The sequence below is a fragment of the Pleurodeles waltl genome, chromosome 3_1 (assembly GCF_031143425.1).
Source record: "Pleurodeles waltl isolate 20211129_DDA chromosome 3_1, aPleWal1.hap1.20221129, whole genome shotgun sequence".
Lineage (NCBI taxonomy): Eukaryota > Metazoa > Chordata > Amphibia > Caudata > Salamandridae > Pleurodeles > Pleurodeles waltl.
In genome coordinates, this window is record NC_090440.1 from 349071505 (window position 1) to 349079233 (window position 7729).

The following is a 7729-nucleotide window of genomic DNA, read 5'->3' on the forward strand; positions in this document are numbered from 1 at the left end:
TGCTCAAACCATTTATGTGACTCTGTCGGTTTGTGGATTCCCTGTCTGGGTCAGTTTGACAGAGTGGTTGGTTGCACCTCTCACTAGGCAGTGACTCAAAGGGAGCTGGGGTGTAGTCTGCATTTCCTGATGAGCCATCTGTGCTAGGAGGGAGAGGAGGAGTGGTCACTCACACCTGAAAGGGCTGTGCCAGCCCTCACACAATGCAGTCTCCAACCCCCTGGTGTGTGTCTGTGGCCTGGCCTGGTCAAGGCAGGATTTCACAAACAAGAGGGACTTTCCTTTAGAACACTTCTGGACCCCAAGAGGAACCTCTGCCTGGAGAAGAGCTGAAGCGCTGAGGAAGAAGAGCTGCCCTGCCTGTGACTGTGCTTTGTGGAGCTATCCTGCAGTTGCTGCTTCTGCCTGTGCTAGAGGACAAAGACTGAACTATGTGTTGCCTTCCATCTTGTGAATAACTCTCCAAGAGCTTGATTTAGAGCTTGCCTCCTGTTGTTTGAAGTCTCAGGGACAGCAAAGACTTCTCTCTGCCAGCACCTGGCGCTTTTGCTGATACTCCTACTCTGCCGAGTGGTGCCCATCCAGTTCCTTGGACCTTGAAAGGAGAAGCTGCCAGACCAAGAGTGAAAAATCCATGCACCGAATGCCGTGCGGGGAAAGATCGACACGACTCCGAACTGCGGCTGAAAAATTGATGCGCTGCCGGCTTCATGGCTGAAAATCGACACTCGCCTGCAACGCGACCGGAAGATCGACGCCTGTGGCTGGAGAAACGACGCGCAGCATCACTGAAGGAGGCTGGTGAGATCGCAACCCGCGCTGCGTGGTTTTCGGAGCATTGTGCTGCTGGATTGCTGATGCAAACATCACTGGACGTGTGGAAACGATGCAAGGCCTGCCCAGACCCGAGAATGCTGACCGGATCGCAGCATCGCTCTCCTGCGGAGTGAAGAAACGGCAGCCCGACTAAAGGAGAAAAAATGCAAGGTCTCACTCATGATCAATATTGATGCATCGTAAGTCCTTTTTAACGCACACTCACCCGTGAGGTGTTATTTTTGACGTGCCCAAGGTACATTTTAGCATTGTGTTTAAAATTACATGAAGACTCTTTTTGCATTTTTATTCATAACTTGACTTGTGTATTGTTGATTTTTGTCGTTTTGGTCTTGTTTTATTTAAATAAATATTCTCTATTTTTCTAAACCAGTGTCTTGTCATTTTGTAGTGTTTTCATTAAGTTACTGTATGTGTTGGTACAAATACTTTACACCTAGCTCTGTGAAGTTAAGCCTGCTGTTTTTGCCAAGCTACCAAGGGGGTGAGGGGGGGTTAGCTGACGATGATTCTCTTTTACCCTGACTAGAGTGATGGTCCTTGCTTGGACAGGGGGTAACCTGACTGCCAACCAAAGACCCCATTTCTAACAAGTGCCCCATCATTTATTATTATTATTGCAGATTTATATAGCGCGAAATCACGCCAAATGCATTGGAATGCTTTACCTGAGCACCAGTTACATTAGAGAAGGTCAGCATCATGTTTTCTTAGGTTCGTGGGGATTAAGTGATTAAGGGCCACATGTACAAAGATCCAGTTTTGTGACTCGCAATTCAGCATGTTTTCTTAGGTTCATGGAGATTAAGGGCCAGATGAGGGAAGCCGTTTGCATGGTGCAAACTGCGAAAATCGCAAATTGTGAATGCGACTCGCAAATAGGAAGGGGTGCTCCCTTCCTATTTGCGACTCGCATCGCAATGCAGAATTGCTTTGTGACCGCGAATGCGGTCGCAAAGCAATTCGCAGTTACCACCAGTGTCACACTGGTGGTAACTCATTCGCAAAAGGGAAGGGGTCCCCATGGGACCCCTTCTCCTTTGTGAATGTTGCCAAAAAGGTTTTTTCAGAGCAGGCAGTGGTCCAATGGACCACTGCCTACACTGAAAAAACGAAACCAAATGGTTTCGTTATTTTTTTAATTTTGCAACTCGTTTTCCTTTAAGGAAAACGGGCTGCAAAATAAATAAAAAAAACTGCTTTATTGAAAAAGCAGTCACAGACATGGAGGTCTGCTGACTTCAGCAGGCCATCATCCCTGTGAGTGCAGGGGGGCTTGCTATGGGGTAGCAAAATGCGACCCACCTCATTAATATTTATGAGGTGGGTCTTTGCAACCCCATAGCGAGTCGCAGATGGTGTCTGAGACACCGTTCTGCATCAGGATTTGCGACCGACTCGCAATTTCAGAATCGCAAATTCTGACCTTGCTACATCTGGCCCTAAGTGATTAAGGGCCACATGTACGAAGATCCGGTTTTGCGACTCGCAAATTGCAAGTCTTAACGGCTCGCAATTTGCGAGTTGCGAAACTGGATGTACAACAGTGTCAGTGACACTGTCTGCGATTCGCAATGGGGTCACAAATGACCTACCTCATGAATATTCATGAGATAGGTCGCAATTTGCGATCCCATTGGAAATGGCGGCACTCACAGGGATTGTGCCCTGCTGGTGTCAGCAGACCACCATGTCTGTGACTGCTTTTAAATAAAGCAGTAATTTAGTTTGAAATGCAGCCCGTTTTCCTTAAAAGAAAACTGAATGCATTTCGAAAACAAAAATGAAAAGTACTGCCTGCTCTGAAAACATGTTTTTGCATGCATTCACAAAGGGGGAGTCCCATAGGGACCCCTTCCCGTTTGCGAATGTGTTAGCACCAATTTGAACTTGGTGCTAACTGCGATTGTTTTGCGACCGCATTTGCAGTCACAAAACAATCATACATACCATTTAGATTCGGTATTAGGAAGGGACGCCCTTGACACGCCCCTTCCTAATACTGAATCGCAAAACCCATACTGCTATTCCGTAACAAGTTACCGAATCGCAGTTTGGGATTTGTACATCCCAAAAAGCACTTTTCTAATCGCAAAGGGGACGATTCTGTGAATCGGCCCCTTTGCGACTAGAAAAATGCTTCGTACATCTGGACCTAAGTGATTTGTCCAGAATCACAGGATGTCGAACATGAGGCAGGACAGGGTCCTGGTTCTCGAGTCAGACACCACCTCAAGTTGTAATGCCATATCCTCTATGTCCCATGTTCTCATCCTCGCCCACTTATTACTTATGAGGTGGACCACTCCTCAGCCAGGGAAAAAACAGGAAGCAGAATATGACAAGAGGCTCTTCAACTATCAAAGCAAAAAGTTAAGACTAGATTAGGATATTAATTATTATTTTGTTCTTTTTAACTTCTAGTGCCCCGTAAAAAGAAGACTTTTGACTGGCAAAAATGTGCCCAGCAGGGCAAACAATATTGCAAAGTTTTATTTTTTAGAGCTAGTTAAAAAACTTCAGAAAATATGTCATCAGGCTTTGTTTAAAGCTGCTGTATGAGGACTTTTCATCTTAGTGAAACTAGAAAATGTCACCATGTCTGCACGGACACAGTGTATGGGAATGCGCTGTGGCGATGGTCTTGCTGAGTGCGCAGTATACCCACGTAGATTTTGAGATCTTTGGTTAATTTCATCCACCCTCTGGATGCTATAAGCACTACTGGTCTTGCCTTTCAAAAATCCCTTGACGTCCTTGGTAAATGCTTTACGCTTGTCCTGCCTTGAAGCTGTTTTGTTACACCTTGCAGACTGACCCTGTTACATAGATTATTGTACCATTGGCCATATACCTTAGTGTGTGCGCACTACTTTTTTATTTTGCCTTTCCCCTTCGAGCTCCTTGGCGGCCATGGTGCTTTGAAGTTTCATACAATGCGAACTCGATCAGAGATATTGCAGCGCTTTGCATGACTACCAGTTACGTCACACTGTTTACACTGTTAGAAAATCTGAGTCATTTCAATTTTGTGGGCCCCTCTAATACACACCCAGAGTTTTTGACTCCCTGCCGCCACCGACCTCCACGACCCCGCTGCTCGCTTGACTCCATTTTCCTTATCCTGTAATGTGCTCCCCAATTGCACACTGTCCTTGCCATCTTGGTTTCAGATGTACCCTGGTGCACAGAGACCGGGCGCATCACATGCATGCTCCTAACAGAGTTATTGATTGCCACTCTGCTGTTGCTGTCCACGAGAGTTGACTTGTTTTGAAACTTGATTCTGTAGCCACGTTCTGATCAGATTTCACCCTGGTCTGGACCCAGATGATCTGAAATGAAGCAGGCAGGACTGCGCTACTGTATGAAATCTTGTGCAGGAGACAGATGGGTTGTTCACTGTAGAACCACAACCCCATAGCCTACAGTTTATTATATAAGTATTTCACTGGCCCCACTGTTATCTTTAACTTCTACGGCCCTTGCTCTGTGTGACCAAAAGTAGAGGCATCACAGGCCAGTGCAAGTTTTCTTTTGGCCAGTACTTTGTGGATGTTACAGATATATTGTATGCACTGTGGTATTTCATTATTGCTGTTTGGCTAGTGTCCGTGCTAGTAATGTTGAGACTCGTCAGGGCAGTGAGCCCAAATAATGATTTTGTATTGCAAGAAGTGTGTATGAAAGCAAAAAATAGACAATTGTATTGTGAAGCTGGCTTGCTGCAACTCCTTTGGTCCCTGCTACTTGTGTCAGAACTATTTTCTCTTGACTGCAAACTGAAAAATGTAGCACTGGTGACTGTTCTTTTGCCACCATGATCGTTGGCATATAGCATAGATGAGTTCTTTGGATGAAGCCAGGGTAGGATTTATTATTTTGAGAGCCTTAGTTATGCACCTTCGGGACCCACTCTTTCTGAGTTATGTGGCTGGAAAGGACCAAATTATGAGGCAGAGTTGTCCAATTTATGTGGCAAGAAAAGTTCAATTAGGAATTTACAGTGCCAATAGCCCTAACTCTTGCAAATGTGAGATCTACTGCATTTGAAATGCTTGTTATGGTTTGTTTCCCATCATGGACATGATGGCCAGCGGCCCCTTTAACACATGCTATGGATAGTGATAGAGCGTTCCGTACTAATAATTTACCTGTATTTGGACGCTCTTTCGGCCGATGAATCTTTTGGCTAAGTGGGACTCTCTTCACCCGAGATCAGTCAATTTAATCAAATCAATAATCAATAACGAACGTAAGCAATGCCCTGATCAACATAACACTTAACAATTAATCCAGAATACATGTCGGCGAACCATGACCTTCCGGTCATGAATAACCACACCAGTTTATTCAAAGTTAATGAATTTATTTCCCTATATTAACAAAGCTAGCACAATATAGATGTGTCTCAACACCAAATGATAAACGTAAATGAACATTAATAGCTGTCCATAACGACGAAACAGGTGCAATCTATGCAGCATTTGAATAACAAGGCATTCGATGATAGCAATGCAAATCACTAAAACTATAATCTGTAATGAGCTAATTGCATACATTTAGTCAGCATAACAAGGTCTCAAATTGCATCGTGCAACAAAAGGGATCCTCATCTAACCTCAAATTAGCATCGGCATGTGGGACTTCATGCAAAAAAACAATTTAGCAACATTAATTTGGAAAACTCCTAGCTAGGGCTCTTATCAAAAATCAGCAGTTGGTTACCTAAAAGAAACACAATGCAATTGTACAATTTCCTTTCATATTTACCAATTACAATCAGCATTCAAGGAAGTCTTCGTCTCACAGGTACCGTTTCTCGATCAGCATGGGACGGGGCAAAGGGGCAGGGGTGGACGGGGCAGTTGCCTCACGGCGGCAAGATAAACTACTACTTCATGCAAAGGGACAAATCAAAGTTAAAGTCTCTAGGGTAAGAATCATTTAAAGTCTCTTTCTCTCGATTAGAGAAAGCATCAAAGTCTCTTTCAAAATGGCGTCGCAGCAAGGTGGGCCATATTAGCTGCAAAATGGCTCAATGGGTGTGATGTCGGGTAATAGCTCCTTTCTTCTCGTGCACCTGGTTTAAATAGACAACAGTTCAAATCTAGTAGGGTCTTCCATTGGAGGGTTCATAGGTTGGCTTCAAATTGTCCAATCAAAAACAACAGTTCTCAAGCTTTTACTTAAGCATACATTATCCTTGGAGACGGGTACGCAAGTTGCAACATTTTATACCAATTAACTCATTTTCAGAGCTTCCATTGTCCGCACCTGCAGATTGACCTTGGAGCAAAGAGAAAAATGCCAGGCTGGCACGAAACCTTAAGATAAGCATGTGAACGATCTCAGTGGAAAAGTACAGCTTCAAGCAGAAATACACGTTTAGTAGCACATTGGAAAAATACGAGCATCTAAACCGTGAGACCAGGCAACTAGGCCGAAGCCTCCACTAAAGTTAGGCTAAGCTAAAGCATTTCAAACAAGCAAATCATAGCACACGTTTACGATTATGTCAGATTCGTGCAGTTCTAATACATCACGTTATATAAAGCACGCTTATAAATGTTGGCAAACTACTCTGAGGGCACATTTTGTCCCCGTACAATCTTTATTAGTTCGGTTAAAGTCACTCTTGATTATTGCAGCACTACGCTTAAGCGCTAATAAATGTAAAACCTTTATTTCTGCGTCATCAATCCCTCCTCTGATGACTACTTGTCATCACACAAAACTATTCCCACAAATTTTATGCCATTAAAATTCTGTCAGTTCTCTTTTCCTTTTAGTTCCCCTAGTTTTCGCTTTATATTCTTCTGCCATTCTTTTCATAATTTTCTCTTCCTTCCTTCTTTTAATTCTTGCCATAATCATTATTATTCCCCTTTTTATTCCCCAAATTCCAAATATACAAATCAGTACTATTAATATTCCCTGTATTATTTTTAGTAATATTCCATTCCAAATTCCACCAATCCAATTTCCCACTGAAGCAAGTCCTTTTCCAACCTTCTCCCACACTCCTGGTTCTTTCAATTCCTTCAAGTCTGCACTCTCTTTTGTTAGATTAGCAAGCATAGTTTTAATTTTCACACTGTGGTCTGGAATATACGTGCAACAGTGGCGCGCACCAAGCATTTTGCAAACGCCGCCATCCTTTGCTAAAAGAATATCTAAGGCAAGCCTGTTTTGAAGAGTCATAGCTCTTTCCGCTGCAAGTTCAGCATCTATCAGGATTATAGCACCTGAAAACTTTGTCAACATGTTATCCACTATAGTAGACAACTTTCTTATTTTGATGGAATTCAGCACAACTCCCAATGAAGGAATCATGGCTCCAAATATATCTCCTACCACAGCAGCTGCGGTCTCTCTTTTCTGGATACGATGGGATCCAGATGTCTTTGGAATCATCGATAGGTCATCCAGTTGATAAACCTTTGGGAACACTATACCCAAATAACATCTTCCCCACCATCCCTTCGGAAGACGATAATAGGCATTATACCCACAAATGTAATATACACCTGGTATGACAGGGTCAAGTCCGTTCATCATGAATGTCCATTTGGCCTTAAAGATAAACGTATGTTTAAACTCACTCGCTCCTACGAAAATGTTATCATAATAAGATTCACCTCGATATATACAAAATTTCCCTACATGCCAAGCATCTAAAGCTATTCTCCCTTGTGTCTTTATTGCGGCAAAATCATAATGATCTACTGAAGTCCTCTTACTTAGCTCTTTTTCTAATTTCGCATTCATTTGTGCCCTTCTATCATCTGTGCGATCTAAAAAGCTTATTTCTACTGCAGAGAGCGAGCAGGTAAGGTTTTCCCTATGAGCGTGAGCCGTTTCAAAAGGTTGCATTGGCTCGAAAAATTCC